The sequence below is a fragment of the Macrobrachium rosenbergii genome, chromosome 37 (genome assembly GCF_040412425.1).
Source record: "Macrobrachium rosenbergii isolate ZJJX-2024 chromosome 37, ASM4041242v1, whole genome shotgun sequence".
Lineage (NCBI taxonomy): Eukaryota > Metazoa > Arthropoda > Malacostraca > Decapoda > Palaemonidae > Macrobrachium > Macrobrachium rosenbergii.
The window spans coordinates 264697-292125 of NC_089777.1; the positions used below are offsets into that span (position 1 = coordinate 264697).

At 40.5% G+C, this 27429-nt stretch overlaps 1 protein-coding gene across 9 annotated transcripts in view; it reads right to left on the reverse strand.

Annotated features, from left to right (window-relative positions):
* eIF5 (eukaryotic translation initiation factor 5) overlaps positions 1 to 27429 on the reverse strand; it is a 228662-nt gene that overhangs the window by 161395 nt on the left and 39838 nt on the right. Inside the window, exon 1 of one of the 9 annotated variants that reach the window (XM_067081261.1) lies at positions 13006 to 13077. The exons of 7 other annotated variants lie outside the window; for them this stretch is intronic. The gene's annotated coding sequence lies outside the window, so the exon portion shown is untranslated. Of the gene's footprint in view, positions 1 to 13005; positions 13078 to 27429 lie in introns of those variants that run through there. One more of the 9 variants, XM_067081267.1, reaches the window with a different exon arrangement.

A 27429-nucleotide genomic window follows, 5' to 3' on the forward strand; every position in this document is an offset into this window, starting at 1 on the left:
GTTCACCCTTTCCCCTGCAGGGCTGTGGAAAATGAAAGGGCTTCTGGAAACCAAAGGAAGAAGCATTAGAATGATTCTTATCCTTAAACTTGACTGGAGGGAAAGAGACTGGAGTGGAAGCTGAACATTTCTGAGCAGCTCTGCAAGCTTGAGCGAAGTATTCCATATTTTCTGCAGTTTTCACATCCTCCAAAATGGCTTGAAACACCTCCGCATTAAGTAGCCTTATCCTTATTGAGGCACCCATGAAAAATGCTATTTTCATAATAAAATTAAGTTTCATACATACTTACCAAGTAATTACTTACTGTAGCTATACTTTCCACTCACGTGGCAGTTAAAAATTTGAAGTTCAGGGTAGCGATTCGTTTGTTTATAGTGTAAGTAACTATCCTGCCCTCTATCAATGAACAACAGGTACCAAGTACTAGCGATCGTCACTACTTTTGTGCTTAATGTCCATAAAAGGGGAGGAGGGAGGGCTCTGATCTTGTAATTACTTTGTAAGTATACATGAAACTTCATTTTATTTTGAAAAAAAAAAAAAACATTTTCATATATGTAACTTACCAAGTAACTACATAGCTGAATCCCACATTGATAGGTGGTGGGATAAATGAACATATTCTGTTCCAAAAACAATCAGATCTGAGGATGAATTTCTAACAAAAAATTGTCTGCACTGATAAAATGCTTGTTGTAACCTTGCCTGGTAAAAGAGCTGCAGTAGATGATTACTGCCTTGGTCTGTGCTCATCTTGACCTGTAGCAACTTAGCGGAATGGCCATGATAAGTCCCTAATTTTGAGAGGGGTGCCTTAGAGTGATGGAGGTTTCTGACCACCCATAAAGCAAAATAGAAAAACTGCACTTGTCCTAGGCACAGTACCAAAATACAGCAGACCAATAAAAAATAGTTACCAACAACAACAACAATAAAGATTAAAAACCATCATACCACTACCTCAGACTGGTGAGCACTCCAGGTATAGTCCCCACAGGCTTCCCCCACAAAAAAAATAAACCTCAACACCCAAAATTTCAAGGCGATGGAGTTACCAAGCCAGCCACCGATAATGGACCTAAGGTACTGCAATTTTCGGACGTCGTTTCAATTTCTTTAAGATAGTGTGAGGCAAAAATGGAATTGCATTTCCAGTATGTCAACTAGAGGATAGTCAAGAGTGACATACTATGCCTAAAAGCATACAAAGTGGTGACAGCTCTAATATTGTGCACTCTCACCTTAAAAGAAGGTAGGACATCATCTTCTATTTGAGTGCGTGCCTTGATGATCAGACTTCTAATAAAAAATAACTGAGCATTCTTAGACAATGGTTTTGAAAGGTTCTTGACAGAACACCAGAGTTTACTGGCAGGGCCTCTGATTCTCTTTGTCCTTTCTAAATAATACCTCAGTGCCCTCACTGGGCAAAGGACCCTTTCCTCCTCCTCTGGTCCTGTAATGTCCATGAGGTTTTCAATAGACAACGAGCATGGCCAGGGATTAGACAGGGACTTGTTCTTAGCCAGAAAGCCAAGTACAAAGGTGCAGACAGCATCTCCCTTCGACAAACCGATGTGCTTGTCTGTAGCCTGCAACTCGCTTACTCTTTTAGCGGTAGCCAAGGCTACAAGAAAAAGTCTCCTTAGTTAAATTCTTGAATGAAATGTATAGAGGGGCTCAAAAGCAGGACCTGTTAACCATTAAGTACAACATCCAGGTTCCATTACACATGGTTGTCCTTCACCTGTTTAGAAACCTTGTAAGACTTAATCAGATCCATTAGGTCTTCATTGGAGGCCAAGTCTACTCCTCTACGCTTAAAGACTGATCCCAGCACAGCTCTATAACCCTTATTAGTCCGATGGAGAGAGTCCTTTGGAAGTCCTGAGAAAGAGAAGTCTGCTATTTGGCTTACAGTGGTTTTAGCAGACGAGATGTTATTGCTGCTCCAACTACTGAGGAAGATAGCCCATTTGGCCTGGTAGACTCGGCTGGTAGACTTACGTCTACATCTAGAAATAGCTTTCACAACTGACGTGTCTCCGGATAGTCTGAAGCCTGTCAGAGATAGAGTAGATAGTCCTTGATGGAACTCCAAAGATGAGGCTGTTTGAGATGTGGACTTTGAGGCAGTAACCTTGGGAAGTCCACAAGAAGCTTGAGAAGTCCAGGAACCATTCTCTGAGAGGCCAAAAGGGAGCTATCACAGTCATTGATATGTTTCTGTGACTCACCAATTTGTTGAGAACCCCCCCTCACCATGTTGAAAGGGGGTAAGGTGTAGAGGTCCTTGCATCTGTCACCCATGCCTGAGGATCTGGGACTGGCGAACAAAATAGAGGAAGTCAGTAATTCTTTGAAGTGGGGAACAGGTCCACTGTTGGCCTGCCCCACAACTTCCAAAGGTTGTGGCAGACACTCAAGTGCAGGGTCCACTCTGTTGGAAAGACCTGACCCCGTCGACTTAATCCGTCTGCCAAGATGTTCATCTCTCCAATGATGAATCTGGTGATAAGTCTGACCCAATTCTGGTTTGCCCAAATTAGCAAATCCTTCGGTGTTTGACAACAGGAGAATGAGTGGATTCCACCCTGATTCTTGATATAGGAGAGAGCCGTGGTGTTGTCGGAATGTACCACCATGGTTGTTTGCTGCTGCTTTCACAAAATGCTTCAGGCTGAGGTGAATGGTTTACTGGGCTAGTCTCCTTCCACTCCCCCCCCCACCGACATCCGGTGGGGTTGGGTCTCCCGCCAATTATATCAGCGTTCCAAACAAAGTTTGAAAAAATATATCTCGGACGTGTCGAAATTTAAGAGATTAAAGCTTTTACAGGGTTTGGTAAGGCATTATAATGAAACTCAAATTTCTGGTCAAAACTAGATTTGAGGTTGGCAATGGCATCAAGATTGGAAGCATGGGAACTTGGTAAAGGAGAATGAGGTAAAGAATAGGAGGGCTGAGGATGGAAGACATAGCAGGGATTTGAGAAGAAACAGCGTTATCTTCCACCACAGAAGGAGAAAGAATAGGTTCTTAACTAGCCCTATTTTCGGCTCTAAGGGCCGCCTTCCTCTTTCTATCTCTATCCAATTTAATAAAGTGAGATTTCAACACTTTCCACTTTTGATCATCCCAACCTTGACATTTGGAACAAGTAAGGTCTTTATTACACTCCTGCCCCCCTACATTTAACACACTAGTGCGAGTCGTAAGAAATTTTAACTAATCTAGTTTTACAACCTTTGGTGCAATACCGAACATTTGAAGAACTAGAGTCTGACATCCTGACTAATTAGTATAAAGTTAACCAAAGATAACAATATAACTAACAACAAAAAACTTCGGTGCAATAGCGAAACACGAAATCTGAATACTTCACCAAGAAACTGGAACAAATATCCAAAGAATGATGAAAGACTGCACAAAACCACCGATGTTAGTCAGGAGCCAGCAGAAAATGAATTGAAGCTCTTTGCTGAGTTGTACCTATCAGGTCCTGAATGTGTGCAGGAGACCTTACCTACATAAGCAATCGTAGTGCCACCGCGAAATCTGAATTTTTAGACTGCCTTGGTAGGAAGCTTGTAGCTATGTAATTACTTGGTAAGTCATTTAAATAAAAAAAAAATATTTTTAATCATTAATAAAGCGAGAAATTTTGTGTAATGAAGAAAAAACCCAAACCCACATCCTGCAATAAACAATGTACTTGCAGATCCTGAGCCATTTGGGGAGCAACAGAAGATGAAGCATTAGTAGTGACAGGTGCAAAAGATTTAGGTGTGGGTGGTGGAACAGCAAGTAAGAGGAGAGCGAGTCAAATAAATATATAAATTTTCATTATAAAATTTATTATTTGGATACTTATCTACTGTTAAAGTTAGTCTTATACCCCGTGCCAATAGGCGAGTTGGCATTCAGACAAAACGAAGAAAATCGCTTGGCTGATTCGGAAGACTTTCTAGTTCACCTGTTCTCTGACAGGCGTGTTAGAAATTTTTAGCTTGTCAGAATTCTCCTTTACAGCCCACTAAGTGTGTGGAGGCTGAGTGGGGTTTACTTTAACAGTATGGAAGTATCCAAATAATAAATTCTCTGATGAAAATTTATATTATTTGAGGTGCTCTTACTTACTGTTAAAGTTAGATGATTCTCACATTGAGAAAAACGATGGTGGGTAGTGTAGCTAGACAAATTCCACTCAGCCAGGAGAGCTATGAGCTTCTTATATGAAACCCAAAACATTCTTCCCCTATCTGGAATCCGTCCTGAAAAATACTGCCGCCAGAAGGTGGATTCCATTCAGGGTGCAAGGCTCTCACGTGTGTGCAGCCAAGAGCAGCATTGTGGAGAAAACCACTTTGTCTTCAGCCAGAATGAATAGAAGTGGCGTGGTGAGACCCCTGTGCCTGGGTCCGAAAGCCCAAAAAACGACAGTCAACTACAAATAAACACCTATGATACAAAGGTACGCTCCTGTACAACAATTGTACCTTCATGTTCTCCAGAAAACCAACACCAGAAATTAAAATAGAGCCCAAAAGATTGCTCTTTCTTTCGGCTCAGGAAATGGCTTTACCCGTTACTACTGGAGGGCTAAAGGCTTTACCATTTTTTAATGCAATTTCTACATCTCTAAGATAATGAGCAGCAAAGAGAGTTGTACTTCCACTGTGCTGCATTAATTACATCAAGAGACAAATTCTTCAAAAAACTAAAACATGTAGCAACCATTCTTGTGCTATGGATATTTAGCCTCAATAAAGGTGAGAGATCTGGATTTAGTTTTTCATGAGCTAATCTTAGTAAATGCTTAAAAAAAAAAAAAAAAAAAAAAAAATGGCATTCTTAGATGATGGAGTGTTAGGTTTTCTAACCCTAAGAAAATAAATGGTTAACTCTGCCCCTAACAGGCTTTAACCTATCTAAGTAAATTTTAATTGCTCTAACAGGACAGAACAAAGCCTCTTCTTCATTCCCCGCCAAAGAGGTTAAATTTGGAATCCTGACCGTTCTTGTTAGTAGCTTAGACTTAACATCATTCTTAACCCTGAACAAAGGCACAAATGATAAAATGGCATCTCCTTTACAAAACCCTACCTTACTGGAGAATGCTTGTAACCTGCTCACTTTTTTCGCTGTCACTAGCGCTACCAAAATAAGTGTCTTCATGGTAAGAAACTTCAAAAAACCAGATGTCAAAAGCTCAAACGGATCTGCAGATAAAAATTTTAAATCTGCGTCTAAGTTCCATGAAAGACAATGATACTGAATTCCGGGGACTTCATACTCAAACAATCGCAACACCTCCTTATGGTCTGGATCATTCAAAATATCCAATTGCACATGACAGCTGCTTTGGAAAGATTCTTACTATATCTAAGATAGTGAAAGAACTTGATGTTGTTGTCTATAGAGGTATGGTTGCTGGAAATCCCTCTAAAATGACACCAGGAGCAGTACACAAACCACTGCCTCTGATACAAGGCCAAGGTTGTTGCTCGTCTTGATTTAAGGAAAGATTTTTGAGATGCTTTAGAAAACTCCCTCGCTCGGAGGAGACAGTCGAGAGTCTCCAAGCTGTTAAGTGAAGCATGTGGAGGCTTTGGTAAAACCACATGGTAACTTGGTGGTCTGAGTAGATCCTTCTTTAAAGGAAGAATATGAGTTAGAAGGTCCGGAAACCATTCTCTCTGAGGCTACCACAGTTCTACTAGAGTCATTCTGGATTAGTTTGATTCCCAAAACTTGTCCACCACTTTTCTTATTACTGCAAAAGGAGTAAAAGCATAAGCATCTAGGTTAGACCAGTCTTGAAGAAAGGCATCTACTGCCCAAGCTTGAGGGTCCTGGCAAGAAGAACCATACAGGCAGTCCCCGGTTATTGGCGGCCTCAGTTATCGGCAATCTGTCTAGCGACAACGATAACCGGATTTTCGACACTGAATCCCAATTATCAGCCCCAATCTACGGTTATCAACGCCAATAACCGGATACCAGCGCCGGTAACCAAGGTTCAGTGCTATTATTGCCAATTTTCGGTTGTCAGTGATTTTCGGTTATCGTCAAGCTGTCGGGAACGGAACCCCGCCGATAACTGGGGACTGCCTGTACACTGGAAGTTTGATGTTCATTGATGTTGTGAGTAAGTCTACATTTGGTGCTCCTCACAGACTCCACAGCGACTGGCAGACTTGCGGATATAACAATCATTCTGCGGGTAGGACTTGTCCTTTCCTGCTCCACTGATCTGCAAAAACACTGGTTCCCTGGAATTAACTGTGAAAACAAAACTATGTTCCTGGCCTTCTGCCCACAGAAACATCTTCCCCGCTATTGGAAACACCGACTTCAATCTTGTGCCGCCTGGTTTCTGATGTTTATCAGTGTCTGAAAAAAAAGTTAAGTACTGTATACCTTAGTTTTACCAGACCACTGAGCTGATTAACAGCTCTCCTAGGGCTGGCCCGAAGGATTAGACTTATTTTACGTGACTAAGAACCAATTGGTTACTTAGCAACGGGACCTACAGCTTATTGTGGAATCCGAACCACAGTATAGCGAGAAATGAATTTCTATCACCAGAAATAAATTCCTCTAACTCTTCACCAGCCAGCCGCGGGAATTGAAGCTATTACCTTTCCTCTGGCTTCCTCTCAGTTCGTACTGAAGGAGGGACTCCCATACAGCAAACAGTTCTAGATTATTTATGTGCAACTCCATCTCCTGTGGAGACCACATACCAGACATCTGCAGGCCTCCCAGGCATGCTCCCCAGCCTGTCATTGAAGCATCTGAAAACAAGGTGAGGTCTGGGCTCATTATCTCTAGGGATGACCTGGTCCCCAGTCTCTGGCAATCCTTCCACCATGCTCAAGTCTCCTAAAAACTTGCTGGGACTGAAACTAAATGGGAGTTTGGTAGAGATTTCCTGTCCCAAGTTTCTCTCAAACAGAGCTGAATTGTCTGCATCCTGAGCCTTGCTAACCTCACAAATTTTTCCACAGATACCATGTGCCCCAACAGAGACAGCCACTGTCTTGCTAGAAGCGTCTTTAAAGGGTGAAATTTTCATAGAAGTGATAAGAAATTGTTTATTCGGTTCTCTGATGAAAAAGCCTGAAAACTGAGTCTATCCCCATCCCTAGACAAAGAATGGATTGAGTTGGAATCAGACCAGACTTCTGAAAATTGATCAGGATGCCCAGTGATCAAGCTAGGCAGAGTAACAGATCCTTGGCCCTCAGAATTCTGTTGAAACAGCTGGCCAACATTAGCCAGTTGTCTATCTCTAGCACAATTCTCCTCCTAAAAGGTGACACCATCCCCCCACTAGCACTAAAATCCTCATGAATACCTGAGGTGCTGTACACAGGTCGAAGCAAAGAGCCCTGAATTGAAATACCTTCCCCGCAAACACATATTGCAGGAACTTGTGTGGCTGAGGATTTATTGGGATGTGGAAATAAGCATCTTGCATGTACACCAATATCATCCAGTCGTTCCCTGAATCGCCGCTAGCACTGTGCTGGATGATTCCATGGAGAATGGGAATAGACAGGTGAATGTGTTGAGTTTGGACACATCCATTACTGGGAGCCACCCTCTGGACACCTTTGGCACCAGACGAAGTCGACTGTAAAACCCTGGAGAATTTTCTGACACCTGCTCTACCACCTCATTCTAAAGTATAAGAAGCTTTTCCTGCTGATGAAGATAAGATGGGAAAGCAATTAGAGATGACAACATAGGGGGAGGAAACAAACATGCCAGAAGGCCTGAGGTCCTACTGGACCTGAGGGCATAAAGCTTTTTTTCTTTTTTAACCTTAGAAACTTTCTTAATGAAGCCTGATATAGACCTACGAAAGGTCTTAGCAGCTGGAGATGCGTCATGAGACAAGGAGGGACGAATCTTGACTGAACAGCCAGAAGGAAAAGGAGCAGGTCTTTTATTGCCAGCCTTAAAAGAGTCTGATAGACTCCCTATTTTCCTGTAAGGATATATCCTCCCTTATTGCCTTAGAAACAGATTGAGATGGCGATCCAAAGGGGAAACAAAAACTGCATCCATTTTTTGGGTGGTAGAGACCTTAGACAAGCGATGAGAGCACAACAGTACTCGGTGAAAGCTCAGCAAAAGACAAGACTTCAATAATTCTAAACAAAGACTTGGACAAAGTCTCTGTCTTTGCATTAGACCAAAGCACCTTGCCAGTCTCAAGAGCAAGTCTCTTCATAGGGTCAAAACAAACAAGGAACTCAGAATTGTTGACCAAACTTGGTTTAAGCATCAGTAACAAGCCTGTGTCATAAGCAGCAGCTCTCCGCGACTTCATAAAACCAGGAAGACTGGAACTGGCAGACTTGGAGGAAGCTTCATGCGCCAGAATGTATTCTGGCGCATGAAGCTTCCTCCAAGCTATTTCGTCAAAATGCTCTCTAACTGAAGGACAAAGCTTAGCTTCTTCAAAGACTTAACAGATGCCGAATTACTATAAAAAAAAAAGAGAGAGACTTAGACTACAGAACTTCTTTCCTCCACCACATCAGGAGAAAGACAAGAGCAATGTTCTAGCAAATGCCGAACGACCGAACGAGACCCTTCTGACAGCTGAGTTATCAGGCCAACAGCAGCCGACTCCTCGCAATTAAATTTTGACTTGATTGGACGGGATACTCCATGAAAAGTAATCTGCTGCTGTCCACTTGAGGTGATGCCAATCTGCAAAGCAGAAGACATGGCGCCACCAGGCACCAAAGAAAAAGGGACTTACAAGGGAGAGGGAGGGGGAGATGGGTCGACAACACCTAACTCCGCCAAGTCGTCTGAGAGCATCTCAACTGACTTAAGGTCCCCAGACAACACATCTTTAGAGTAAAGTAGCTAGAATAACATCTAGTTTGGAAACAACAGTAGAATCTGTAACCATAGTAAGAGGGAAAAGAGAAGCATTAACAATGTCAGAAGGAGACTTTCCAATAGTTGAGAAAACAGCAGGTAACGAATGAACAGGTACATTTTGAGGGGACAGAGAAATAGTGGTGAAAGATTTAGAATGAGACAGAGATTCAGATGAAATAGGTTCAACAACTGATTGAGTCAACATAAGAGGAAGAACAACTTGCTACAGGCATATTAACATTAATAACAATGTCTATACCCACATTTTTACTCCTATCAGTTCTAGCAACCTCATTACAGTACTAGCTAGTGATAATGGCAAAGTCAAAATATGGGGAGAAGATTTAAGCCTACCAAAATCATCTTTCGGTGACCACATTAAATGGAATTCAGACCGTGAAAAATGAGAGGTAGGAGTCGGAGGGCACAGAACCCCATCGGCCCAAGAACTGACCTGGTTCCCTGGCAGCAGACTCTTTCGTCACAGGGCAGTAGTCCTGAGCTTGGACTAGGTACAGGCGAGAGTATCAACACCGTACCACTACAAGGGGAAAGCGAAAATGATCGCACACTATGAGGGGTCTCCGAACTGTTCCCTATCATAAATTCAGTTAAACCTTTAACAGATTCTAGAATAATGTTTACATCCTGTTCTATCTTGATACGCTTTTCCTGAACAGAAAGGGGAGCAGAAGGCGGTGCTAACAAGAAGTCTCGGTGCTGGCTATATTACTAGGCCTGGCAACAGACTGAGTAGGGCTACGTACAGATGAAGGGTCACTAAGATCGGAAGGCAAGACAGGATTATAGCCTGACCTAACTAACTGCTACTGCAACCTATCTGCCTTTCTTCTTTTTCTATATCTGACACTTTTAAGCAAAAGGTCCTTAGACCAATCCCTACATTCTTCATATCTAATGTCTAGATACAAACAGTATGTTGATCTACCTCAAATTTCAGCATCATATTTATGCAGTAATCATTCCTACATAACCTGATGTTCTCCGTTTTGCTTCCGTTGGAAGACATCCTAGAAGATAAAAATTACAGTACCGTAAACCCCCCATATTCGCATTCTCATGGTTCACGGACTCATGCATTCGCGGGTTTCTCTGTGGAACATATCTAGCCATCATTCGCAGAAAATTCGCCCATTCGCGGTATTTTTCACTGAGAAATATTCACTGAACACTGTATTTTCATATATTTTTCAAGAATAAATGCACTTTTTGTGATAAAACTATTAAAATACTCAGGTATAAGCATTTTTACAGGTTTTTTCTTGGTTTAAGCTATCAAAATGGACAGTTCTAGGTGTTTCTAGATGGGTTTTAAGCATTCACGGATTTGACCTATTCGAGGGGGTGTGTGGGGCGCATCTCCCACGAATACGGGGGTTTCCCTGTACCGTCATCAGGAGCCAACAGCCAAAAGTCAAGAATACCAACAACTGACCCATGTATACCCCATGGCAGCAAGGAGAATTCTGACAAGAGCTAAAACATTCGAACACACCTGGCAGAGAACAGGTGAACTAGAAAGTCTTCCAGGTCAGCCAAGTGATTTTCTCCTTTTTGGAATGCCGACTTGCCTACTGGCAAGGAGCGTAAGATTCATCCCAATAAATTAAAATATCAGTGGATTTAAATCCTGATCTAACATGTTACTTGCACAACCAATCGGACTTCCTAAGCTTGTGATACTTAACACAAGCACACTTTTCTTCTTTTGCCCAAGGTACGCACTCATTACACCTGTCTCTACATAGCTGCTAGAGACTGATTCCTAGGGAATCTGATCCTCATCTGGAACAGGCAAGCAAGCACTATAGTCAACCTTTTTATTCTACTGGGAAGTTTCGGCTTTAACACACTAAGCCATTTTCGACCTAAAATATAGACAAAACACCAAAACATAAAATTTTATACTCTACTTGTAAAATAAAAATCAAAGAAAGGTCACACTAGGGATTAATTTCTAATAAATGTTACCATAAAAAAAAACACTACTCAGAAAAGAAAACACAGTGACTTTAAACTAATACAAGTCAGTATATTACAGCAGCTAATAAAACTAAGAAAAAAAAAAACTAAAGTCAAGAGAAATAACAGATATCAAATAAAGTTTCAGACGAAGAATACAACAACTGTTATATAAGTGGTTGTTCCCCCACTATTTTATACGGATTACCGAAGATCCATAAGCCAAACATTCCCTTAAGACCGGTCGTCATATAATTCAGCGAAATTCTTGGTACCCTTTTTAAATGCTATAATGATTTTATACATATATATACTATATATACATATACATACATACATGTGTATGCACTGACTATAAATACTCACAAAATCTATTACTGTATTCTTGAGGGAAGTATTCACTGCGATGCATGGAAAGTCACTCATAGAGAGAAAAGAATGTATAAAAACCTTGTCTTGTGAAACTAGACAGTCGGGAGTTGATGTAACAGCTGAGGTGATAGATTTTATTGAAAAACATCAGTATATTTTAGAATAAGTCACCTCAACAATATGCTAAGAATTTTAAACAATTTCGAGAAAACTGAAACGCCCCAAGTAAAAAAAAGGGAAAAAATTGAATATTAAGCACCACTGTAAATATATATAATTACATGAGAACAAATTTCTTTCCAATCACTGAATATATACCTGAGTATAGTATTCTGAGTGATCTTCATTACAGTCTAAGATACTGTATACAACAATAAAAGCATAGATGTTGATTACTTGAAGTTCATACCCAACTCTATTGATTGAAAAACTAACTACAGTTTTTACATATGATGCTGTATTTTTTTATAAAATAACTGACACTGATAATCAATGACGTTACTGGTAGGCTACCACTAGCAGAAAATGAATACAAAACTAAAACCATTATTGCAGAGGCGAAGAAGAATGGTCGAACATTCTGTTGTATCGATGAGCCAGGACCCACATAGTGGGTCCTGCCTGCGACAAGCCCATGTGGCATTGTCTGGCCGATCTGTCTTAGTGGGTCCCGCCTACACGTCACATATGTAGCCTATTTCTAGAGCTGAAATTGTCTAAGTCTATTCAGTCCTTATAGTGTGTTACCCGGGTATATTCTGGGAACAGAAATTTCGTGATTTGAATAGGCTCAGACAATTTCAACTACAGAAATAGGCTACCTATGTGGAATCTAGGTTACCATACTCTACCCACATCTACAGAAAACTAGCAACTGCCACTGAAATTCAAATATTACAAATATAGAACTGAATTGTCTTAATGAGAACATGTGGTGTCCTTACAGAGTAAGCACAATGTACCTGGGGTACTTGCTTCAATGTATTGCTCTCAAACAGGGGATTTGCTGAGAAGCTTTTTCTTACTTTACTCCACTCTTACTGTGTACAGTAAACACTGGTTCCAATCTTTCAACAACAAGATGACAATAATGCACCAACTTCAGTTTCTCTGACAAAAATGGCTCCTTAGTACATACTTGGAGGGCAGCACCTTTGATATACTGTACACTCCTGGATATACAGTAGTACAAAGTGAGTTTTTTTAATACGAAGTTCAAGAATAGCATGTTTTCATATGTACACGAAACAAAATCAATATAGCAATCAGCAAAAAAAAACACCATTACCTCAGGTTGAGAGTTACATGCAAAGCAGAAGCTATTTTGGGGAAATATTCATTACACATGTAGTAGAGAAGGCACCATAAAGAAATGACTAGGCAAGTAATTGAAAACTTCATATGTTATGAGGTTTACCACCATTGTACAAAGCTCTTGCAGCCAAAAAACAATATTTAAAGCAGTCCCATCAAACAACAAAACAATGACACTATCCAAATGGGATTACACACAAGACTAACCTTGTGAAAATTTGACCTTTTCCCAATTTTACAATCTCTGCATCAGCACAACCATTCACCATAAGAGAATGACACAGCAAATTAAAATGATTCGAGAACACCTTTCAACTTCCTCCTGGAATTGACACTAAGTAATACATGCTGACTCCCGTATGCACCAAAGAACAATTCCTTATGAAAAAGAGGAAAACACTGTGGAAAATAAGAAATAATACCTGGTAGCATGAAGGCACCAAGCTCCTAGGCTTCCAATGGCTCAACTAATCTCTCTCTCTCTCTCTCACTCTCTCTCTCTCTCTCTCTCTCTCTCTCTCTCTCTCTCTCTCTCTCTCTCTCTCTCTCTCTCTCTCTTCACTCTTTTTCCTCATATAACACAGTTAGCCCATTACTTATGTTACATGAGGATCTTTGAGCAGCAATTTCATAATCAGAATAGTTCACAACAAAAATAAAATTGTTCAATAGAGAAAAGTATATTCTTTAATTAAATGGAAAAATATTTTGAAAAAGAGAATATATACGTATGTACTGTAAAGCTTGTAAAATGCAAAAGTATCATAGTACTGTATTGCTAAAAAGAAAAGCAAAAGATTTACTCCTGTGTCAAACTAAAAAGTGTACTGTACTTCTTTTACGAGGAACATAGTATTGATCCTTCTGCAAGCTAACACTAGTGAGCAAGTCTGCAGACAAAGAGAGGATGAGAGTGAACAAGAGCAGTGAGCCAGACAGCCACTCCTCGAACTAGGTTGTGGTTACTATGGCAACTATAAATGCAACAGGCATTCTTCCCATTCAATTATGTTAACTAATATAACCACTGAAGAAAATAAATTCATATAGAAAGTAGATCAAATAAAACCCAAATATTGAAAGATGAAAAATAAAGAATAAAATTAGGGATATTAATGGTATCTGGCACCCCAAGCTTCTCTCAAGACATCAATACTGGTCCTTCTGGCCCAGCCTACTAACACCCACGCAGTTTCCCCACGGGAATTCTACCACCTACTCACCACATCCTTCATAGTTGTACTGGAAGGTAACAATGAATGAATGTAAATGGATGAATGAATGAAGAAATTCACAATACCAACCCTGATCCTTAATTAGCAATCAGCAATCTACAGCTGCTGCTAGAACAGCACTACACAGCTGTGCTGCAAATATTGCAAGCAATATATACTGGATAAAGTACTCTGTACCACACAGCAACCATTCATTAAGGTTACTTTGAAAAGGGTAAATATTTGCATCCAAACTTCACCATTTTTCATATTTGACATAATTAATTCCATTATTCAAGGCTCCAGGCTCATAGGATTAGGAGGAACTTTATCTGTCAACAAGTGCACATTATTATATTTGTTTTCCTTTCAAATATAGCTACAGTAGTACAGTACAGTACTCACTGCTTTTGGTCATTTATCAATTTGAAAATCCTCACATCCTTAAGATAAAATACTTTCTCCAGTGTGTTACCCCCTGATGATTAGGAAAACCATTACCTTCATTAAAATTGACTGTACCACCAAAAGAAAGGTTATAGTAATATCTAACTAACTTGACAGGCTACAATATATTGTATAAATTGTATTCATCCACACAGACACACACACACACACTAATGCCTAGACACAAAAATACAATGTAGACATTCTGTAATTTAAAACAGCTATTTAAATTTAAAAAGTTTATTTCTTAAAACCTTCACACAAATTTTATCCATCCAAGGTTTCTGGGTACTTTAAGCCAAAGAATTGGATGTTTATATTATTGTTGGTTACACACCAACTGTGTTATGGTATTGAATTGCATTGTGTTTCCTGTAGCTAAGGACACTATTACACATCTCTTTTCACTTTATCAACATATTCCATCCTCTAATATAGTTACTGTACTGCAAGTCACCATTATGAATAGCTTTGCTATAATTTCCAATGCCCATTCGACAGGTATGCCTTTTTTATTTCATATTCTACAAACCAGTCTAAATTAGCATCTGAGGTGTCATTTCACTCATTCCTCAAATAACATCAATGCCTGGATACTACTCAGAATACAAATAGTCAAGGGAGTAATGTGTGTGTATTTATATAAAAAAAAAAAAATTACTACATTTACATGAATTTAAATACACAATTTCACTTTAACAAGGGTTATATTAGAGATAACTATCTATCTACAAGTATTCTTCACACTGACTGAGCTAAAAAGAAACATGGATGAAATTTCTCATGATGCTGTGTATCAGTATCCAATAAGAAGTAAGAGATCCCATTGCCTCTGAACTTAAACCCCATATTATCATTATTATTTACTATTAATCATTATTATTATTATATTATTATTATTATTTTTATTTATTTATTTATTTTTTTTTATCACAAGTCATCCTATGCGACTGGGTTGTTTTTATAGTGTGTCGTTCCGGGTTGCATCCTGCCTCCTTAGGAGTCCATCACTTTCTTACTGTGTGAGCTGTTTCTAGTAGCACACTTTTTTGCACAAGTCCTGGAGCTACTTTGGCATCTAGTTTTTCCAGATTCCTTTTCAGGGATCTTGGGATTGTGCCTAGTGTTCCTGTGGTTATAGGTACAATTACCACTGGCATATTCCATATCCTTCTTATTTCGATTTTCAGGTCTTGACACTTATCCATTTTTTCTCTTTCTTTCTCATCTACTCTGGTGTCCCATGGTACTGCGACATCAATGAGTGATACTTTCGTCTTGATTTTGTCAATTGTCATATTATCATTATTATTATTATATTATTATTATTATTATCATTATTATTATTATTGTTGAATATGATGGCAGCCTTGGTTGCATTAATCTTGTAGATTATTCGGTTCAACTCTTCTAATTAGTCTTTTTTCTTCTTCAGTAACAGAATTAAGTAAAATGCCGAAGTTCATTGCAGAGGTTTTATTTATAAAAATATCAAATGTTGAAGGTAATGGAAATTCCGAGGGCGGGGTCCAAAAAACGGGTACAGGGGTCGTCAGTGCTTCTGGGATCGTTTTTGGACCCCACCCTCGGAATTTCCATTACCTTCGACATTTGATATTTTTATAAATAAAACCCCTGCAATGAACTTCAGCATTTTACTTAATTCTGTTACTGAAGAAGAAAAAAGACTAATCAGAAGAGTTGAACGAATAATCAACAAGATTAATGCAACCAAGGCTGCCATCATATTCAACAAAACATGTTTGAAAGAGGGCCTATACCCGAAGTATCTTATTGTTATTATTATAATCAGAATGAAGATGCCTCTATATTCACACACTATTTCTCACTAAAAATCAACCTAATTTGCTGAAAATCACATCTATGATGTTTAGTGTACAAAATTGATTTCTGAAACTACTGTATTAAGTTTGAAATTAATTTCAATGAGTAGTATTAATTTGAAATGTTTAAACGTTTTGTACAAGTTTATTAGCTGGGTGGTATTGACTAAACTTTCTACAAGCTGGGTGGTATTGACTATACTTTCTACAATGTTCAACTCATGAAATCCTTTCAAAATAATAAAATAACTAAGATTACTCTGAAAACAAGAGTTAGGTTTTATTATTACTGGCTGTAAATCTTGTTATTTATGAACTTGGCAAGCCAATTGACAAAAATTTTCCAAAATTTCAAGAACTTTGTAAAACAATTTGAATGAAGCTAACTGAGCTAAAGGACCGATTATTTGATAGATAGTACAGACAAATAAGTCAAATGTTTGGTTAAAATGTGGAAAAGATATGTTATGATTTCCTATTTTTACTCTTGAGGTTTATTTTTGAGTACTCTGTAATTATTATTACTCATAAATGCCCTTTAAAATAATGGTAAATATGTGAATGTACAGTAGATGATGCAGTACTGTACATGTGTATTTAGATACAACACTGAACTATAGTCATGGGAGGAGCTTCTTAAAACATATATATTAACTTTACTTCTATTAAGCAAAAACTATACATTTGGACAATTTCACTGAAATTCCGAATGTAATCACTGGCAATCCTCAGAGTACAGTAGTGTTCTTGGCTATGTATTATTTATAATACATACATAAAATATGTAGTTTAGCACTGAAAGCAAGACTTGCTTATACATTTGATGCTACTCTATTTGTATCAACCTCATTTCCTGAGTGTCTATCTCTTGCTGCTGAATCACTCAAGCTAAAATTAGTCAAAACTCAGCGCATGCTTATAACTACATTGAGAAAACACTGTTTCTTTTCCTAACTGCAACACTTAGAATATGCGCTGTTCCAGTCTCAAATGTATTTTTGCAAAAAATAACAGGTCTGTCTATTCTTCACTTGCTTAAAAATGTTTTTTCGAGAGACCTGTCTATCCTAGGGAAATGTTTTAATCCATTTAGTCTTCACTGTTCCGAATATTGCCTCCCTGTTTACATCTCAGGTTGCTGGGCAAAATCTTGAGTTATATTTATCATAGACCTTTCTATCTACTTGGTACTCTTGTTAAATTACATAATTTTTGACGTTTTATAAAATGTTTTGTTTTTCTCATCGCAGCGGCTATAACCAAAAAACGGTGATAATAGCGCCGATCCCCAGTTATTGGCGCTACCAATAAGTGGGGATCGGCGCCAAAAATCCAGTTATCATTGTCGCTAGACAAGCGCCGTACAAACCAGATCACTGATAACCGGGGACTGCCTGTATACTGTGCACCATTAAGCAGTATAGTAGATATGCAGTTAATTCCAATGCATTTCCTTCTACAGGCAGTCCCCAGTTATTGGTGGGCTCATATCAGTGATCTGGTTTTACAGCCCTTGTCTAGTAAAGAAAATCAGCAATTTTCAGCACTGAAAATTGTCAATTTCCACTTATTGGCGCTTGAGTGGGGCTAAAGAATCTTCCTGGACCAATGAGGAAGACGGAATAACCGAAGAAGGTGCACTGGCTCCAGGAGCAGAAGCTGGGAGTTCAGTTGTCGGCACTGGAAGCTTAGGAGTTGGCGCCGGGTGCTCTAGAGCCGAAGTCTGGTGCGAGACGGCGGGCACCGGGCGCTCATCGGTGGAGCTCTGGCGTGAGTCGGCGGGCGCCGGGCACTCCTCAGCGGAAGTCTGGCGCGAGTCGGTGAGCGCTTGGTGCTTGGAAGAAGACGGGCGCTTAGAACGCTTATGCGCTCAGGGCTGTCTCTGAAGAAATGATGAAGATGAGCAAGAGAATCAGGCTGGACTTGAAAACTGCAGGAAGGTTGTGGGCTAGTCTCCCTGTACCTCTTGACAGCCAGGGGAGAAGAATCACTAATATCCACATGTCTCTTGAGCGGGCGTGAAGAAGAGTAGCGATGTGGCTTCTTGTGCGGACTGGAAGATTCCAAATCAGAAAAAAGTTGATGCACAGGAACGCCTTTCCAATGGTGTTTAGTTGAAGCCTGGGAGTGCGCGACAGGCTCGACAGAGGGGGCGACTGCCCGTGGGCAAACCCCGCCAGACTCCCTTGGACCTCCTGTATGTCTTCTCCCTGGTGTGGGGGAGCAGGACAGTGACCTTCGTCTAGCAGCACTGGTGGGACGGACAGCCACCTCCTCAATATTCACAGCACATCACTTCTCACTGCACTGTCAACTTACATTTTTTCTCCATTAGAGATTTCGTAGCTGATCCCATTTCCATAATGGTACTAGATAATACAGTAAATTTCTGATCAAACACCTAGATTCGAGGCTGGCAATGGCACTAAGAGCAGAATCATGGAAACCCTGAACAAGAGTAGATGGTAAAGTAGGAGGACTTAGGACAGGAGGAGGAGAAGGAACTGGAGGAATGGTAGTTCTGTCATCCCCTACATTTTCCAAAGGAATGGAATCTGCATTAGCCCTACTTTCAGCCCTAATGGCTGCTTTCCTTTTCTTATCCCTTTCTAATTTCTCTAGATGTGATTTCAAGGTTTTCCATTTCTTATCCTCCCAATCCTGAAACTTTTATGTAAGCATTATCCTTGCAACATTCTTGCTCCCAACATTTAGTGCATTTTGTATGAGAATCGTATGAAAGCTTAGTTAGCCTAATTCTACAACCCTCAGAACAAAAGCGAATACTAAATGAACTGGAATCCGACATCGTTAACTAAATAAACTAAAGTTAACTCAATCAAAAATTAAACAATGGCAGCAAGCCACAAAGCAACAAATTCTGAGTACTTCACCAAATTCATGCAAAGCAAAAAGCCAAAAAGCAAAGCAGCTACTACACAAAAACTTCCGATGTTAACTGGAAGCCGGCAGAAAACGAATTGAGCTCTCTGTTGGGTTGTTTCCTCCAGTCCTGGATGGTAGGCGGGACGTTGGTCACCTACATACTAACAATAACAGTGTCGCCGCTCGAATTTTGAATTTTTAAGCTGCCGTAGGTTGGGAAACCAACAGCTATGTAATTACTTGGCAAGTTACTTATATAAAAACATTATTATGTGAATACAGAGTACAGTATAATGTAGGCTAGGCTAATTCTTGTTTGTTATTTAATTCCTCTTTGTATTGAATTATAAGGCACTGCATGGACCTCCAAATTAGCTGATATTAATAATTACTATAACGTGTATGTATAGAGTATACTTAATAGTGCACGCTAGGCTACCATATATGTATAAATGGTACTGAATACCCTAGTGTAGGCTAGGCTATATTCGAGATAAGTTTTTTCCAACAAACGACGAGTTTTTCGGAACCTAACCTCATCCTAAATAGGATAATACCTGTATAGGCATTTTCAGTTTTTTGTGTTTGAACTATCAAAATAGACAGTTCTACATGTTTTTAGAAGGGTTCTAAGTATTCACGGATTTTAGCTATTTGCGGGGGGTGTTGTACACATCCCTCGCAGATTTTAGCTATTCACGGGGAGGTATGGTACACATCCCCTACTTGAATAATACATACATACAATATTATTATATATATATATTTACATACATACAATATATTATATATATATATAGTTAGTTCACACACATATATACTAGCTGACTAACCCTGAGCCCAGAAAAACACCAAATAACAACAATCTCTCTCTCTCTCTCTCTCAAAAACACCAAATAACAACAATCTCTCTCTCTCTCTCTCTCCTCCCTAACACCCCCTCTACTCACTCACTCTCCTCTTTCTCCTCCCTAACACTCCCTGTACTCTCTCTCTCTCCTCCCTAACATCCCCCTCTACTCTCTCACTTCCTCTCTCACTCTCTCCCTTTTCTGTTACAACAGTTGCTTCCCTTACATTGCCAAGCATTTTTGACATTTTATAACAACCCTTCTCACCCCACTACCTATCAGGGCTGAACTTGGACTTGAAGGGCATTGGAAGTGTCACCATTTTTCTCACCGACCTTGAAAAGCATGGATTAGACACTAATATCTGTCATTTTTGGTTATTTTTATGTCGCCCCTTTCCCACCACCACCCCCTTTGGTGCCTGAGACATCTTACCCCTACAGTATTATTTTCTAGATAGTGAGTCATATGTACACTGAAATGAGGTATGATAAATTCGTAGACTTTATTTAATTACTAAGTCTACAGGCAGAACCAGGCCCATTTCAGGGAAGCCCTTCCCACCCCAACCGCCTTTGGTGTTCCTTGGTGCTGCTAGTGATGTCTTACCACTACAGTATTCTCGTTAAGATAGTAAGTCATAAGTATACCAAGTTTGGTTGAAATCGCTCAATGCATTTCAGAGTTATGCTGGAAGACACACATACAGTGCATATAAATTTTTGTTGAGAAAATAGTTTGCACATAACTTAATTTATATTCTCTTTGTGCAAAAAGATCAGCTAGTCTTTGTTCAACTGGCTTCACAATTATGTGTACTTAGATGCAATATGAATTTAGATCAGTGAAACTAGATGCAGATGAGTTTATATCCCATGTCAGTTGTGAACATAGAAATCAAAGTTGTTCCAAGTTTGTGAATATGGATTCATAGTTGTCGTAAACACTGTGTAAATAGAGCCAACTCTGATTATTATTATTGTTAATTATTATTCTTCTTCTTCTTCGTTTAACGTGCTTTTTCCCATTTTTAATATGGGGTAAGCACAATGCCTTCTTTTGAAGGACTTTGATTTGGCGGTGAGGTAGGCCGTAGCCTCGATCAGCTGCCCTGCCTGACATCGCTTAGACCCCAGTAGCACGTGTATATGTATCGCGCCAAATCCCCAGCTCCCTTTCTCCCAGCAGCGAAGAGACGTGAGTGGTTAGGCCAACAGTTCGAGACGTGTAAGGCGTCTACTCCTACCATTATAATTATTATTTTTAATCACTCCAGGAATGCCCATATCTCCAAAATAAGAGGTGACATTATCCATAAAATTCAGATAATTGACCATACGACCGACCATCGCCACCTACACCTTCTAAAACCCCTACAAATCGGGTGACGGAAGCCCAGTCTGAATACCACCAGGAGACCTTCTTCCTTCCAATGTCAGCACAAGGGATGATGCCCGCCAGCATCCGGGTGAGCGAACCAATCAGGAGTGTTCACCTAATGGCAGCAATCCTCCCAATACCACTAGCCTCTCCCCTGCATACTCCAAAGCTCACACAGGGGAAAGTGCGCAACCATCAGTGTCCAGGAGAGGGCTTTGCTTAGGGACTATATTCTCCTATGGACCAATGAGAATTCCGCGCTACCCTCTACTGCAACACTGGCCCTCTATATATTATTATTATTATATAAAAATATTACCATTTAAATGACAAACTTGAATTCATATGGAACAAGCCCACAGGGGCCACTGACTTGAAATTCAAGCTTCCAAAGAATTTGTTCATCAGAAAGAAGTAATAAAATGTAATAGGAAATATAGAAAGAAGAGATTAGTTATTAGAAAAAATAATTTGAATTAACAAACAGATACAAATGTAAGTGCAGTACAATAAAGAGAGAACTGTTTTAGGGTGGTAATGAATTGCATCTTTGTCTGAACTTTTGAGATACCAGTTGCATAATATTCTCTGGGAGATGTTCTACAAACAACAGTGTGAGGAATAAAAGACCTAAGGAACTGAGAAGTTTGACAGTGAGGCACATTTACTGCATATTGTTATTGCTGTTCAGCAAATCTGGTTGCTCTTAGCAGGACAAGAGGATCAGGGATCAACTGAGAATGTGAAAGCTTTGTTAAAATACAATTCATGAAAATTAAAAATTTTAAATCAATTTGTACTTTTCATAACTAACAAACCTGCAATATGAACATAAAGGAAAAATTCTCTGTTGCCTGCTGGAGTCCGGTTACAAAATATACAAGGAATTTGGTGGCAATGGGAATTAGCCAAGATGGCAGGGGGGGGGGGCCCACAGGCCTTACCCCATCTCAGCTACAACGCATCAGTTTCCTTTAGCCCAGGTAACCAAAGGAGGTGTGGTTGAGGTGGGCCATATGCGTTAAGACCGCAGGTTTGTTAGTTATGAAAAATACAAACTGATTCCAAAATTTTTTATTTGTTCATATACAGAACAAACCTTTGGTCTTTACGTAAGGGAGACTTACTCTTGGAGGGTGGATAGAGAAAGCCTCGGAACCGACTGGAGGTTCAGCGCACCTGGGGTCATTTCCTGGCCAAAGTAGCAGATAGGAAGGAGTCACATGCATCTGATCTGCCAAGTAAAAGGTTACTCATCAGCCAGACATCTGGGTTAAGAGACCATGTGAACTGTTACATTGTGTCTTGTAGGAATATACAGAACTTTGTCGGAGGAAACACAAAACTTGTGTTAGCCACCAACTTTGTTGTTGCTATTTTTTCTCTCCACTTGTAAGGCAAAGGAGGGGACTTGCTTCCATACATAGTTTGTATTGTGAAGCAACAATAAAAACAAGTAAAAAATGGGCCGAAGTTTCTTCAGTGGAATTGAGCTTTCTGTACAGCGTATAGTCAAGGCCTTCGAAAATAGATCTATCTTTCAGTGGTCTTGGTATAATGCTGTATGAGCCGCGGCCCATGAATCTTTAGCCACAGCCCGGCGGTGGCATGTCCTATACTGTTGCCAGATCCACGATTATGGTTAACTTTAACCTTAAATAAAATAAAAACTGAGGCTAGAGGGCTGCAATTTGGTATGTTTGACAATTGGAGGGTGGACAATACACATAGCAATTTGCAGACCTCTAGCCTCAGTAGTTTTTCAGATCTGAGGGCGGATGGACAGACAAAGCTGGCACAATAGTTTTCTGTTATAGAGAAAACTAAAAACCAATGGGAAGGGCTCTCCCACATGTATCTGACCAGTTCCAGCAGATAATGGATAAATTTTCTTGACTGCCCACTGGTAGAATGAATAAATATGAAATTTAGGCTTGAAGCCAAGCACTGAAATCCGAGGGATTATTCAGAGCTATAATAAATTTGGTTTGAGATGAATAATTATGGAAATGAATTTATAAATTAAATAATAAAACAAAAGAACTATGGCAAAAATTGACATTTGACAATAACTAATATTCCCCATAAAAAAATTATAATTTTGTATTTAGGATATGCATATAACCTTTATTGTAAAAAAAGTAAAACAAAAGAAATATCCAAAAACATGCACAAGGTCAATATTAAATTTCATTATAGAGGTTAATGTCTCTAAGGAATGCAACTATGTCATTAACATCTACATCAGGACCAAGCAGTTCTGCTATATCCCTGCCCACTAAACCATGTCTTTGCCATGCTGCAGCATACCTACAGCAATGTAACAACATGTGTTCCACAATAAGAGAAGTCACACTGTATACAGACTAGTGCAGTTCCCCTCCTCCAAAAGGAATCTCAGACATAATACAATCTCTACCCTAATGTTCTGTTGGAATCCAGGTGGCCAATGTTCAATACTTTGTCTGATCTTCCTGTACTTTTTATTGTTGGCCAGAAGGGGAGAAGACCAACACACTTGCCATTTATTTTTTACATATGAGCGAATATTCCATTTCATACCGGTAGCGGGAATATGGTGGAATAGAATGTCGTCTTTAGTAATGTCATACCTTGCTTCATGGTCAGTAAGTTCGTTACCTACAATACCTAGAAGAGCAGGGACCCAGGAAAAATGGACTAATTTGAATTTGGAAGCAAGCCTATTCAACCATTCTTGAATATACTGAATAATTGAATGTTTAGGATTATATTGCTTAACCCTTTAACGCCGACTGGACGTATTTTACGTCAACAAAAATTGTCTGTCGGGTGCCAAGTGGACATAAAATACGTCAACTACAAAAAGTTTTTTTAAATATTCACGGAAAAATACTTATAGGCCTAGTTTGCAAAAAATTTTAAATCACGCGCCTTGAGGGATGCTGAGAGTTCACGGATCACGCTGTTGTTTTGTTTACAAGCGTGACCCAGCTGCGCATGCGCGAATTTCTTTCTTCTCCCACTAGAAAGCATCAGCGGCGCATCGTCAGAGAGCGATTTCTTCACGCGTTTGTGTTTTGCTGAACTTGTGCAAGTCTTAGCGTGTTTGTGACGCAATAGGACGTACGCAGAGATGTCCCAACGTCGTCAGGACTCTGAAAGGCGTGTATTGCCTGTCGGTAGTGAGCGTGTGAGACACGTTTTAGACTTGGATGCTGGAGAGGGACCCAGCACCCAAGGTGATCCATCTTGTGATCGCCGTGTTGTACGGCCACATGGCCGAAAGTGACCGTGGGCCCCATGGGCTGTACCCTGTGCCTTTTACGATCCCTAGGAAACATCGGGGTGTCCTGAGAGGCATTCATAAACATTTGGGAGGCCTCCAACAAAAGGACATTGATGAATACTTGTTGGAGCTCGATCAAGAGCAGGTGGAAAGTCCTCATTTTGATGGCAGTTGGTCATCTAGTGACGAGGACATCACGCCCAATGTCAGTGATGACGAATATTTTCCCCCAATGTCTGTACGAGAGCCACAGCATGAAAGTGAACTCGAGTTCAGTGGTTTTCAATGCTTATGAGGGAGAGTCTGAGGAGGAGGTGGCACCGATTGTGGCTGGTGGGGACGAGACAGAAAGTGATGGTGAAAGTGAGGGAGGTGGGCCAGTGGGGAAAAGTCATGCCCATGCACGTGCCCGTAGAAGATTGCAACGTTGCGGCAGCCTAGGTGAATGCTGTTCGTCCGAAAGTGATGAGGGGTGGTTGGAGGACCCCACCCCACCTAACATGCACCCATTCACGGCAGTACCTGGACTGACCGTCCCTGTGCCTCTCACTGCACTGGGGTTCATTCAGCTCTTCCTTACGGGGGAATTGCTGGAATACCTTGTTGCAGAGACGGCAGATCATGCTCGGTACTGCTGTGAGGAACTGCAGACGACGTTGTCGCATCGATGGCGGGGCTGCAACCTCACGGACATGGCGCATTTTTTGGGGCTCCACATTTTTTTGGGGATTATGCCTGCTGCCAACATCAGGCAATATTGGAGGCGGAATTTTTTTAAGTACGCCCAATGTGCCAGGCATTATGCCCCCTGATAGTTTCCTGGCGTTGGACAGGTATTTCAACGCCTTCAACCGAAGGGCCATACCCCAGAATAACCCAGATCGCCTCATCTTAGTCCGCCCAGTGTTGGAGTACATTCATGAACGGTGCCAGTTTCTCGTGGTTCCTTCCAAGAACCTTTCTTTGGATGAGGGGATGATGCCATACAAAGGAAATCTAAGCATAAAAGTGTACAACCCCAAGAAGCCAAAGAAATATGGTGTGAAGTTCTTTTTTATTACGGAATCCAACACTGGATACGTCACTGACTTCTCTGTGTATTCCGGGGTCTTCTCCATGCTGCGTGACACTGTCTTTGGTCTTGTGGATCGTTTCCATAACCAGGGATACCACCTGTTTATGGATAATTATTATAACTTGGTATCCCTGGCCCAAGAACTGTATGAAGCAGGTGTGCACGTCAGTGGTACCCTTCGGTTGGTGCGTGGGGTTCCGAATGTCCTCGAGGTTCGCTAGCCACCCACAACATCTGGCAAGAGGAGAGACAGAGTGGCGGCGGAAGGGAGATGTCTTCGTCATCTGTTGGAAGGGGGTCTGACTCGTGCCCATGATTACGACCAGTCATGACCCCATCCAAGAAGAGGTCGGTCAGCGGATGAAGACACGTCGGCAGGGCCGAGTTACATATGAGGAGTTTCGTGTCCAACGGCCTACTGTCATCGGGCACTACAACAGGCACATGGGAGGAGTTGATCTCTTTGATCAACTCATCCAGTATTATCCCTTCACCAGGAGAACCAGGAGGTGGACACAGAAGCTCCTCAAATACCTCCTTCAGTTGGCCCTCCAGAATGCCTACATCCTCTACTGTGGGTGTAATTCGGACACCCGGACGTTGTCCCACATCCAGTTTCTTGAGGTGGCCGGGAATGCCCTCATAAACTTCAATCCTGAGGAGTGGCCTTCCAACACCGGCCCCCCCGGCCCCAAGCTCCAGATCTGCTCGGAGAGGATAGGGCAGATGTCACTAGGAGGGCCAACCTCAGTTGTCCTGCTCCTGCCGACGCCGCCCCTGCTGCCGCCGCCCTTGCTGCCGCCGCCCCTGCTGTCCCTGTCCCTGCTGCCGCCCTCCATCACAATCCAGTGTACCGTCAGGTAGTGGACCCTGTGTGTCGGCTGCAGGCAGGGGATCACACACTGGAGCCCCTAGAAGGGCATAAGCAGAAACAGTGCCGGGTGTGCCATATGAATGGCAGAAGAAGAGACACCCGGTTCGTCTGTCGCACCTGCAAGGTAGCACTTTGCAGGATCGGGGAGTGTGACCGCAAATACCACACTGCGGTTATATATTGGAGTGCACCTACCCGAGGGACACTAGAGGGCGCAGCGGACCGCGAAGGGCGGCACATCTGCAATGTAAGGCGCGCCTCCTCCTCCACCAGTACCTCGTCATGTCTAGAGGAAAAAATGCAAGACTCTTCAATGGAGGAGGGAGAAAACAAGAATAGAACAAAGAGTCAGGATTACGAGTGAGTATTATGCATTGATTTTATATTTAATTTTATATTTATTACAAGCTTTTTATATATCTGTATTTATTGTTTTGTATATTTCGTTTTATGCAAAAAAAAGTTTTTCACCTGCATTCCTTTTATTCATGTATTAGTACCAAAAAAAAAAATATATATATATGTGTGTATGTATGAATGTATATATTATATATATAATTTTTTTTTTTTTCGGAAAGCAATAAATCTTACATTCTAGTAATATTCAATCATTTACCTTCATTTTGCAACAAACAAGAAGTCTCTAGCACAATATTTCAATTTATGGTGAATTTAAAAAAAAAAAACTTTTTCCTTACGTCCACACGCGCTAACTCTGCTGAAAATCTCAGAAATTCTTTAGTCACTTTGTCGTAATTTTTGCACCATTTTCTATTAGCCGTTACATAAAGTTTTATATATGAAAATGTGTGCAATTTCATGTAGAATACAACAAAAAATAACCCATGGTTGTAGCTTTTATCAATTTTGAAATATTTTCATATAAATCACGATAAGTGCCAAAATTTCAACCTTCAGTCAACTTGACTCGACCGAAATGGTCGAAAAATGCAACTGTAAGCTAAAACTCTTACATTCTAGTAATATTCAATCATTTACCTTCATTT